General features: G+C 39.5%; 1 protein-coding gene across 1 annotated transcript in view; it reads right to left on the reverse strand.

Moving 5' to 3' along the window:
* LOC116174075 (serine/threonine-protein kinase tricorner) overlaps positions 1–12,755 on the reverse strand; it is a 209,324-nt gene that overhangs the window by 15,599 nt on the left and 180,970 nt on the right. The window lies entirely within an intron of this gene.

Consider the following 12,755-nt stretch of genomic DNA (forward strand, 5'->3'; position numbering starts at 1 on the left):
CAGAAAAATGTTTATTACAAGTTTTAATAAAAATCGAGTTACCTTACGCTGTTTGCTAATATATAAAATTTATTTGTTTTTAGCGCATTTTTTAAGAATTTAAAAAATGTATTATTGTTTGCGTTTTGTTCGTCCGTCCGTCCGTCCGGACCCACTTCTACCGTTTTGAACTACTTCTAGGTGAATGGTCCTAGAAAGTCCTGGAATTTTTTGCAGTAGGTAGCCTTGAAGGTGTGCCAGACGGCCATCAAATTTCGCTGTCTAAATGCCCCCCCCCCCCACGAATTATTTTCTGAGATGCTGTTGCGAGTCTCTTTTCCGAGATCAGTGATTAAAGGTCTCAACGAAAGGAAACGTTTTCGATTCTTCATTCTGTCCTCTTTTTAAGGTACGGGGGGGAGGGGGATTGGAACTAGTTTTATCCTTCATGGTACTCTAATGTAAGGTCTCAACGAAAGCAATTAATTTCTACCAACCACAGCCCTCTTCCTCGACCTCTTATCGTGATCGGGTATATTCCCTTATACTTCAAGAACGGATTGTCGGAAGAGAGTACTCACAAAGGGCGATTGAGATGTCTGCAAGAAATATATCCATTGGTGATGTCAAAACAAAAGCTATTTGGGTTTAAAAAAATGCGCTTTATCTGCACAAGAGTTGTGCACAATTAATACTTGTTTCTATATGCGATCGATTTCGGTATATACCATCGACAGACTTGCGTCAATTGTGCTTAATATTGTATCAGATGGAATGGTGATGCAGGGAGTAGATATTTGTTGAAATCTGTTTTTTAAATGGAACGCCCTGTATATTTACATATAAAAAGATAGGCAGACACCAGGGATGATATTCAAAAAAGTTTCAAGTGAGTGAAACACATTCAAAAAGATAAAAAAGATTTTTTAAACAATCAATTTAAATGATTTCAAATTTTAAAAAAAATTGTTGAATTTTTTAATTTTTTTGAATCGATATAGATTTTTTTGTTATATTTTTGAAAAGAGAATTTAATATTTTAATTTTAGATTAAAATACACAGGGTTTCGATAGGCCCGTAGAATTATTTGGCGAAAACGGGTTAACTAAGATAGTATAGGGTCATTCTGAAATTTGTTGATTTTTTCCCGTATCTTTTAAGGGAGCGAATATTTTCAAATTTTGATTTTACCATTGTAAATTTGACGCAAAAAGAGCATATGGTGCGCCTATATTACTTTTTTGATAGCACAAACCTTCTCTTATTGTTATTATACAGGATTGTGTGGGATTGCACGGATATTTTGTTATTACTGCAACTACAAATTAGTTTTGTTTTTATTAGAACTAGTAATTTTTTTTAATTTTTCAGAAGTAAAAAAAATGATATTGCGTAATTCGCATATGCGCACATTTTAGTTTCCCAATCTAAACGCAAACGGGCATTAGAGCTGCAAAGTCGTGCAGTTTATTTTATTATCGCAGACCTTTTGCGATTGATCCGAAATTCTGGGTAACAAAGGGCATTACTGGGCTACCGAATTTAGAGATTTTAAACAGGCCATTTATTAATTAACCGTTGCTAATTAAATGAGTTGCAGCAAACAGCATCTGATTGCGTCTGATTAAAAGCGCTCCTAATTATTGTAGATTTTGAAACATGTCTCAGATTTTTAGGACGTCGCGTCGGCGGGCAGCACAATTAATTAAAGAAGTTTTAGTTTTTAGACAATATCAACCGAATACGCCGGCCGCCCGGAATTTTCGACGACCATCTCCGTATTTTGGGCAATTTTTTAACATAACACAACGAAGTGAGGGCTTATGCGCTCGATTTCCGTCGTCTGTCTGTATGTTCCAGCGAGACCGAGACCCCTGGGCCACCTAGAGACTTCGGGTTTTCGCTAATTTATAGCTGCTATGGTCTATATTTGCACGTTACTCAACATTTACAGCTGTGTTACGCGGCAACACCAACGAGTGGGTTTTGAAAAAAAATTTTAAGGTATGAGCGTAATTTAGAAAGGATCTTTTTCCTTTTTGGCAAGTTTGTGAGATTGTTGCAGCGAGTTTTAATTTTTTATCCGGTTTAACGTGAAGTAATTGACTGTTTGTTTTAGTTAATTGTAAGGAGTTTTGCTTTCCTTTGTTGTCTTCTTTCCCGTAACTCTATTTAATGCCTTAATCCGTTAGCTTAGGGAAACCGCCGTTGTGTCGCGCACCGTAATTCTGTTTTGGGTATTTGCCAGTAAGCGACCGCCATTTTGTCCTGATTCCCCATTGTTCCCGATTCGTTAAGCATCCGCCCACCCTGGTGGCGCTCGAGAAACCCGCATCAACCGTGGCTTGCCTTCATTAGATATTATAGCAGTATTGCTATAGTTAATAGTTGTGTATATTTGTGTTTTCAATTAAATTTGATTGATTCACCTTGTGTAATGTTATCAAAACCATCTTTAAAACTGTTGTATGTACCTACTATGAGAATGGTTCGCTTACACACCCACTAATTACTTCTCATTTTTTTATACTTTGGGAGTGCCTCGTGGCTATAAACTTGGTTCACTATTATTCGTCATCTGCACTTCATTTTACTCGATGTAAATACCTTGTTTGCATCTAAACCAAGAGACAAATTCGGCGCCACGACGCATCCAGTGAGTAATTAACTATCACACAAATAATGTTACGTATTCGGCGGAGTAACCAGTACCGATTTTACGAGAAAACTAATTGAATTGTTTTCGTACACTGGTTTAAGATACCTATTGTTTCGCTGATCAATAAATCTTAGTTTTCAAACGAAAATATCGGCCGGTACCTATCGCCGCATTTTTGTTTTTGGTTTTCAGTTTCACAATTTTGACCGCAACGAGTTTGGTTATACAAATTTCAAGTAGTAAAACCATCGCACGTTTCTATCATACGCTCTCAATTAGCAAGGCAATTAAATGTTTATTATAAACAATGGTATGGGCGTGCGTTACGTAACGCACACGCGAGCACACTCGTAGTCAAGCTTCAAAAATACACGTAACCGATTTTCAAGCCAATAATTTATCGGGAACGATTAGTGCCGCCGTTAAAAACACGCAAAGAACGGACGATAGCACAAACGCGAGCAAGGGAAAAAGGGTCAAGCGCTAGTAACGCATATTAATAACGCGATTAATCATAATTTATCCGTATCCCGTTTCTCTCACCATTGTTCACTTGAAATGGCAACAATGAAAAATACCTGAAAGGTGACGAATATCGGCGACGCTTTCTCCCTACGACGGGCTTTCACGTTGACGAAAGAAGTCGGTGCCACAAACTGAGATAACGCATCGAAATAGGTAGTGAGTGAAGAAGAGATTTACGGTACCTCTTTTACCTGTACTTTTTTCTACGTGCCCGAAGAGTGACAGTTTATGGTCGAAAAACTTTAATTGTTGCACGCTGAATCAGCGAGGCAGCAGCGATTCCAAGTTCACTGTCCGCACTCCTATTTTTATCGCAACCACTCGAACGCAATTAAAATTATATTTACATAAGAGAGCTAATGACCACTATCGACGAGCAACCCTCGATTTAATACACTTTAGATGGGCGTCCGCGTTCTGACGTAAATAAACTAACGAAGCGAAGGTGCCGACCTATTTAAAAACGGCGAAGGGACAGAGAGACATAACCCTGGCATTCAACTACGTAGATTCATTGGTAATTTACCCGATCTAATGAAAAAAAAAAGCGGCCGCTGCAACTAACAATGGCGCAGAGGAAATCCGATAATTATTCGTCGACAAACGTTTCTCATTAACGGTGCAATTTCGAAACACAAATTCTATTAATTACTCTCCGCTAGAACATACAGGCTGATCGAAATGTGTCCGAAATTGATTGGAGAAAGTGGTCTAAAAAAATTATCAAAGTCCTCGTTTGAGATCGAAGGGACTTCAGCGCATTTTTGTGTGGCAGATCAGTATTCTATTAGCCACTTTCGATTCAACCATCAATAACAGATCTTGTCGAAGGCTACTACATTCACTAACCGCTTCCCACTTTCCTCGTGCACCCGCAATTCGCTTTTAAAGATTTGACTCCACCATCAGGAAGATCGTGTCGGGGGCTACCACATTCCCTTTGACGGTACCCACTTCCGACGTCCCGTTCACCCGCAATTCGCGTTTGAAGATTTGACTCCACCATCAGGAAGATCGTGTCGGGGGCTACCACATTCCCTTTGACGGTACCCCTTCCGACGTCCCGTTCACCCGCAATTCGCGATTGAAGATTTGACTCCACCATCAGTGAGATCGTGTCGGGGCTACCACATTCCCTTTTACGGTACCCACTTCCGACGTCCCGTTCACCCGCAATTCGCGTTTGAAGATTTGACTCCACCATCAGGAAGATCGTGTCGGGGGCTACCACATTCCTTTGACGGTACCCCCTTCCGACGTCCGGTTCACCCGCAATTCGCGTTTGAAGATTTGACTCCACCATCAGGAAGATCGTGTCGGGGGCTACCACATTTCCTTTGACGGTACCCCCTTCCGACGTCCCGTTCACCCGCAATTCGCGATTGAAGATTTGACTCCACCATCAGTGAGATCGTGTCGCGGGCTACCACATTCCCTTTTACGGTACCCACTTCCGACGTCCCGTTCACCCGCAATTCGCGTTTGAAGATTTGACTCCACCATCAGGAAGATCGTGTCGGGGGCTACCACATTCCCTTTGACGGTACCTCCTTCCGACGTCCCGTTCACCAGCAATTCGCGTTTGAAGATTTGACTCCACCATCAGGAAAATCGTGTCGGGGGCTACCACATTCCTTTGACGGTACCCCCTTCCGACGTCCCGTTCACCCGCAATTCGCGTTTGAAGATTTGACTCCACCATCAGGAAGATCGTGTCGGGGGCTACCACATTCCCGTTGACGGTACCCCCTTCCGACGTCCCGTTCACCCGCAATTCGCGTTTGAAGATTTGACTCCACCATCAGTGAGATCGTGTCGCGGGCTACCACATTCTCTTTTACGGTACCCACTTCCGACGTCCCGTTCACTCGCAATTCACTTCTATTGGCGACACGAGAAAGAGAGACAGCGATTCGAGATTCACGAAACGTTAAACCGCGTGAGTTCGCAACGGAAGGTAAAAGGCGCCTGACTACTTCTCGAAGACGCGCGCGCCGCCTCGCAAAAGGTCGTTAATTTCGCCCCTATGACAAAAAACAAAATTCCGCCACGCAGGAGTTGTGCGCGTTTACAACATCTTTCCGACGACACCAATTTCAAAAGAATCGGACCAAAACTGTAGTAGAAGATAGGAAAAAACTGAAAAACCTTCACGTTAGTATACTACGCTCGAGGATGACGCCCAGATGTCGCCAACCCCACATCATGTAGCCATGTCCCTAAGGTTGACAAATTTCACGGCCCTGTAGATACACGTACACCCGTTGCCTTTCTACAAGAGTTCTTCTACGCGCCCACATTTGCTGCCAGCCAGCCAGCCAGCCAGCCAGCCAGCCAGCCAGCCAGCCAGCCAGCCAGCCAGCCAGCCAGCCAGCCAGCCAGCCAAAGTGAGATTAAAAGCTACTTTTTACAAAAAAAATTTTTTGCAAAAATGCGCTAAAAATACGTAAGTTTAAAACGAGAATGAAATTTAATTTTAGAGGGCAGTTTCGGGGTTGGTTATAGATCATTTAAACATTATCGATCAAAGAAACAAAAATATTCGGTGCGCTGCAAAAGTTAAGTATTCAAATACTATGCGAAGTATTCGAATACTTCTCAAAGTATTCAAATACCTTGCTCAGTATCCAAATACTTTGCGAAGTATTCGAATACTAAATATTTGTGAAAGTATTTGAGTTACAAAAACGAATACTGCTTCCATAAAAGTATTTAATTGCAAAGTATTTGAATACTTTAAAGGATTTGAATACTAAAAAGTATTTACAAAATCGAATACTGCCCAGCTCTGAATGAGCAACTAGTAATTGTAATTGAACTCCAATTCATTTGCGATAAGTAAGTATTTAAACATGGATGGAAGTTCGCAAAGTAAAATATACACAAATGTCAGAAAAGCCTTCAATGTGGGCTAACTGCCTCAAAAAAGTATGCTGTTGTTTTCCAGGTTTGATTGAGCAGAGATCCACTATTACCTACCTATCTATTAGTTAAATCACCTAGTACCTACAGCCTACTTAATAAAGCTAAGATAAAGAAAACGTCGACCAGAAAACTATATGAAGCGCGGCGCGATTGGTTGAATCGGTTCACCATAGGCATAAATGAATAAACTGTACCAATATCGACAACGAGCGACGGCCACTTCCGGTTGACGAATGTCAATTACTCCCTTGACCATTGTCTATCTATTGCTAAAAACAGGATTGGAAAATTCCAAACGCTTAGTGAGTTATCGTGTCCACAGACGGACGGACGGACAGAAAGTCCAAAATCATTAACTTGAGGCTACATGTGAGTAGGTATGCAGCTTAGGATGAACGAAAATTCTTGGCTTTCCACGTTTTCTTACTTGGGATGGTCGCGGAAATGTATCCAAATGATGCACGCTGCTGGGAATGCGGAGTATTGCGTCGTAGACAAGAGATGCAGCTACTAAACTATATAGTCATCATCTGCGGGAGTTGAGCGAATACCAAGAAGGGTGATACATATAGCACCTCTACCCATTGCTCCGTTCCGTAGCACTTGATCGCAGCTTTTAGCGTCCGATGGAGGTGTTTCACCTGGGGATGATTATTGCGGTGGTTTGATTCCAAGGTTGATTTCGACGAGAACATACTCAAATTGTCGGTCACGGTCGGTTGTAATCTGTGACGGAATTCCGAATCTTGCAATCCATCCGCTTAAGAAATGTCTTGCGAGGGACTCGACGGAGTGGTGTCATTTATGAGAATAACTTCTGGCCAAGCCGTGAACTCGAAAACTCGAATAGTCCGAAAGGGGTTGTGATCTCTGTCTGCCGATTTTGTATAAGTACCTCGTGCAGCATCTCGGCCATGATTACGAATTGATCCAGGTTATCAGAAATGACTTTTAAAATCGCCTGGTGCTGTTGTGCCAATCGTAACAGCCACAATGTGGTGAGAATGGCGTCCCCGATACGTGGACCTCCTAGGTTACGAACTTGGGACGGTACTGTACTTGTACTTGTTTTCGGCCGGGGGAGAATTGATAATATCGGAGACTTGTGCGAGGATTTCGGTGTCGATGGCTGCAACGCGTCGTATCATTCTCTTCATCTTCAGTCTTCTTTGTAGAAAACCTAAAAATGCATGATGCGTACTGTCTATCGTAAAAGAATAATTGGCAATAGGAAAGTGCACTAAATCCTTTGTCGATTTATTGTTAGAAATAAAGGCGTGACGAATTCTTTGGTGGGTAAAAAATAAATATTAATCACCTAGCGCAAGAAGACTGAAGGACTGGCGGACCAGTGACATCGAATCAGTAGGTACCTACCTACATCCTAAATTTGCACTTGTCCATTGTCCATATGAAGACCATAAAAACTCCGTCTTTAAACGTGTGTGCACACGCAATTTTCATTGTCATAAACGTCAGTAGTATTTATATTTATGATTGCATTTATATTACTTGCCATATATTATATTTCGTATTTCAATTACTGAATTACGTTACCTACTGTGCTGAAAATGACTGTGAATTGTTTTATTTTCGAGAAACGGTGTCACAATACCTAGTCACCACTTAATTGATAAAATTTTAATGAATACTCCCGCAGATTTTAATGAGGTTTATATTGAAACACCTTACAGATCTTAAATATATATACTTTCCAAACCTAAATACTGCTTTTTCTTCATATATGAGATCATATTCAATCTTCCGCATGGCTTTTCTAATTGGACCAGCCCTAAAGCGCTGAAATCAAAAAGTATCTATATAAATACGTATAGGTAATACATGTTGACTTAAATGATTTTTGCGTCGACCAAATATCAATAATTTCACCAAGTCACCGCCCTTCTGCAGTGAAATTTATTTTTAGAGGGCAGTTTCGGGGTTGCTTATAGATTATTTAAACATAATCGATCAAAGAAACAAAACTGTTCGGTGCGCTGTAAAAGTTACCACCCCCCTTATCAACGATTGATATGCAATTATGCATATTATGTAAGTGTGAAATTTCTAAAAAATTACGTTAAGTTTAAAACCAGAATGAAATTTAATTTTAGAGGGCAGTTTCGGGGTTGCTTATAGATCGTTTAAATATAATCGATCAAAGAAACAAAAATATTCTGTGCACTACAAATGTTACAACCACTGCAGGCGAGGATTGATATGCATGTGAGTGGGAAATTTCTAGAAAACTACGTAAGTGTAAAACGAGAATGAAATTTACTTTTAGGGGGCAGTTTCGGGGTTGCTCATAGATCATTTAAACATTATCGATCAAAGAAACAAAAATATTCGGTGCGCTGCAAAAGTTACAACCCCCCGAATCAACGATTGCTATGCATGTAAGTGTGTAATTTCTAGAAAATTACAAAGTTTGAAACGAAAATGAAATTTATTTTTAGAGGGCAGTTTCGGGGTTGGTTATAGGTCGTTAAAAGATAATCTATCAAAGATACAAAAAGATTTGGACCACTACAAAAGTTACAACCCCTGCATGCGAGGAGTGATATGCATGTAAGTGAAATTTCTAGAAAATTGTGTAAGTTTAAAACGAGATTGAAATTTAATTTTAGAGGGCTGTTTCGGGGTTGTTTATAGATCATTTAAACATAATCGATCAAAGAAACAAAAATATTCTGTGCGCTGCAAAAGTTACCATCCCCTAATCAGATGCGTTTAAGTAAAGTAAGTAAAAATGATCAAAGTCCTCGTGTGAGATCGAAGGGACTTCAGCGCATTTTTGTGTGGCAGATCAGTGTTTTATTAGCCAATATTGACTCCACCATCAATAAGATCTTGCCGAAAGCTACCACGTTCACTTTGTCGGTACCATTTTCTCACTTACCGTGCACTCGCAATTCGCGTTTGAAGTTTTGACTCCACCATCAGTAAAATCCTTTGGGGGTTACCATATTCCCTTTGTCGACACCCACTTCTGATCACCCGCAACAATTCGGATTTGAAGTTTCGACTCCACCATCAGTAAGATCTCGTCGGGGGTTACCACATTCCCTTTGTCGATACACAGTTCTGACGTCCCGTTCATTCGTAATTCACATTTTGGTAGATTTCGCTAAAATCCCGGCATAAAATCGTATTCAACTTTTGGGTACTTCACATAGCTCGACCTTCTATTAGTGACACGAGAAAGAGAGACCGCGATTCGCGCTGTAAGAAACTTTTGGGCGCCCAAAGTCGACTACCCCTCGAAGCGCGCCGCGCAAAAGGTGGTTTATTTCGCCCCTAGGAAAAAAAACAAAATTCCGCCACGCAGGAGTTGTGCGCGTTGACAAGATATTCCCGACGACACCAATTTGAAAACAATCGGAGAAAAACTGTAGAAGAAGATAGGTAAAAACTGAAAAATTTCCAGGTTAGTATAATACGCTCGGGGATGGCGTCCAGATGTCGTCGACTCCAAATCTTGTAGCCCCATCCCTAACGTTCTTAATTACACGGCCCCGATAGTTACATGTACACTCCTTGTCTTTTTACAAGCGTTTTTCTACGGGCGCGCATTTACTGCCAGCCAGCCAGCCAGCCAAAGTGAGATTAAAAGCTCCTTTTTACAAAAAAAAATTTTTGCAAAAATGCGCTAAAAATACGTAAGTTTAAAACGAGAATGAAATTTAATTTTAGAGGGCAGTTTCGGGGTTGGTTATAGATCATTTAAACATTATCGATCAAAGAAACAAAAATATTCGGTGCGCTGCAAAAGTTACCACCCCCTAATCAACGATTGATATGCATTTAAGTAAAGTAAGTAAGTAAAATAACGTAAGTTTAAAACGAGAATCAAATTTAATTTTACAAAGCAGTTTTGGGGTTGCTTATAGATCGTTTAAACGTAATCTATTGAAAAAACAAAAATATTCGGTGCGCTGCAAAAGTTACAACCCCCCTAATTAACGCATGTAAGTGTGAAATTTATAGATAATTACGTAAATTTAAAACGAGAATGAAATTTATTTTTAGAGCGCAGTTTCGGGGTTGGTTATAGATCGTTAAAAGACAATCTATCAAAGATACAAAAAGATTTGGACCACTACAAAAGTTACAACCCCTGTATGCGAGGATCGATATGCATGTGAGTGTGAAATTTCTAGAAAATTGTGTAAGTTTAAAACGAGAATGAAATTTAATTTTAGAGGGCTGTTTCGGGGTTGCTAATAGATCGTTTAAACATAATCGATCAAAGAAACAAAGATATTCGGTGCGCTGCAAAAGTTACAACCCCCCTAATCAACGATTGCTATGCATGTAAGTGTAAAATTTGTAAAAAATTACTTAAGTTTAAATCGAGATTGACATTTAATTTTAGAGGACAGTTTCGGGGTTGCTTATAGATCATTTAAACATTATCGATCAAAAAAACAAAAATATTCGGTGCGCTGCAAAAGTTACCACCCCCTAATGAACGATTGACATGCATTTAAGTAAAGTAAGTAAGTAAAAATACGTAAGTTTAAAACGAGAATGAAATTTAATTTTAGAGGGCAGTTTTGGGGTTGCTTATAGATCGTTTAAACGTAATCGATTGAAAAAACAAAAATATTCGGTGCTCTGCAAAAGTTACAACCCTCCTAATCAACGCATGTATATGTGTGAAATTTGTAGAAAATTACGTAAATTTAAAACGAGAATGAAATTTATTTTTAGAGGGCAGTTTCGGGGTTGGTTATAGATCGTTAAAAGATAATCTATCAAAGATACAAAAAGATTTGGACCACTACAAAAGTTACAACCCCTGCATGCGAAGATTGACATGCATGTGAGTGTGAAATTTCTAGAAAATTGTGTAAGTTTAAAACGAAGATGAAATTTATATTTTGAGGACAGTTTTGGGGTTGCTTATAGATCTTTTAAAGATATTCAATGAAAGAAACAAAAATATTTGGTGCGCTGGAAAAGTTATAACTCCCCTAATCAACTGTTTCCAATAGATGGTATATAGTTTTAGATCGAGATTCAAGTTGAGTTTATGGTTGACCCATTGGCGTCGTAGAGCTTATATTAGGTAGTCGGTGGGTTTCCGCTTTTCCTTAATGTGTGGTAGTGGAAAGATGCAAACTTCGGCTTCCGTGTCGCTGAGGAATTCGATGTCGGTATCCTTGTCGACTAGTGCCGTAGTAATTATCGTTGTCTAGACTTCAACGTTCAACAAATCCGCCTTGATTTTGTTCATATTTTATGATGTGGGCCAATAGATGTATGCAATAGTTGCAATTATCTGTTTAGAAACCTTTGTAATTAGGAATAAGATTTAGTTCATCGAAATTAATCAAAAATAAGTCGGCCGAGAACGGATACTTCCATGACACCAAATAGTTAAGGTTTCTTTTAGTAAGAATTAATTTGTTTCACTAACTCACTGACATTACAAAAACCTTTTACGCTATTTTGAGCTTTGGCAATACAATTTGAATAACAGACGGACTAATTGTACTGCCCTAGTATAATGTAAGCGTTTATATCAAAGATGTTTATAGATTTAAAAAAATGGTAGGTATTGTATACGGCATGGCGTTGAAGAGCGGAAGTGTTAAAGGGGCATGTATTATAGGCGGGTATTTAATCGGGTTTTGTTTTTATTTAAAGGGATTGGTGAATATGCATAAGCCTCCATCATGCGAGTAAATGAATTGAAAACAATAAAAATAAGTAAGTTATTGGCGATTTATGGGGACGCCGCCGTACCATCTCACATTACCTTCCAGATGTTCGATTTCATTTTTTTGATGTGGGTTTTCACGACAATGCTTTTTGTGGTATTGCATTAGAGATCAATGGATTTTATTTTCTCGCCTGAATTAACTACGTTTGCTTTTTTTTATTATTATTTTGCCGCTTGCATCATGTGAGTGTGAAGTACTCATTGGGGTTTCTCGAGCGTTAGTTGCGAGGAGAAATTGACTCGCGCTGTCATAGACAAGTGTCGGTGTGGGTGAAACTAAATATTTTCGCACGGGATAGATATGTCATAGAGGGATAGGATTTGATGGACATTTGATACGAACGACTTAGATAAAGTTGACAGTTTTTGTTTCTTGTGTGGGCGGTTTTTAATATGGCTTCTACGAACCCTATTGGCCAATGACTGCAAAGCATTCATCAACACACACTTGAGTATTTTAGTATGAATACGTGCTTTTAATTCATATCGCACTCCCCTTGATGCGTCCTTATAATTACGCTTTTGGTGATTGTCCAGATTATAAACTGTTGTCTGTCTTTGTTAACCCCTCCGGCATCGAAGCAGGGATAAAGCGTTAATAATCAAACTGATTTTCTAGCAAAATCCGGTAAATGACTCTAATATTTTTACTGAATTGCTTCGCAAAAATTGCTGACTGTTAAAACGATGACATACATTTGTAGTGTAGCTCCCCTAAACTTAAAGAACCTCTTCAAAGTTCGTATCGTTCCCTTGTGCGTACCATAATCCCGACCTATCTTACGGCTGCCACTTCTGGCGTTACCCTTTAGCAATAAAAGATGACGTCATAATGCCGCTGCGTTCCTGCAATGTTCACGCACAACACTCGTACTTCACTTCAGATTATATGCCAGCTTTCTCCATTATCGATTTTTATATTTTTCTAACACGGA

Source organism: Photinus pyralis, unplaced genomic scaffold (assembly GCF_008802855.1).
Source record: "Photinus pyralis isolate 1611_PpyrPB1 unplaced genomic scaffold, Ppyr1.3 Ppyr1.4_LG6, whole genome shotgun sequence".
NCBI lineage: Eukaryota > Metazoa > Arthropoda > Insecta > Coleoptera > Lampyridae > Photinus > Photinus pyralis.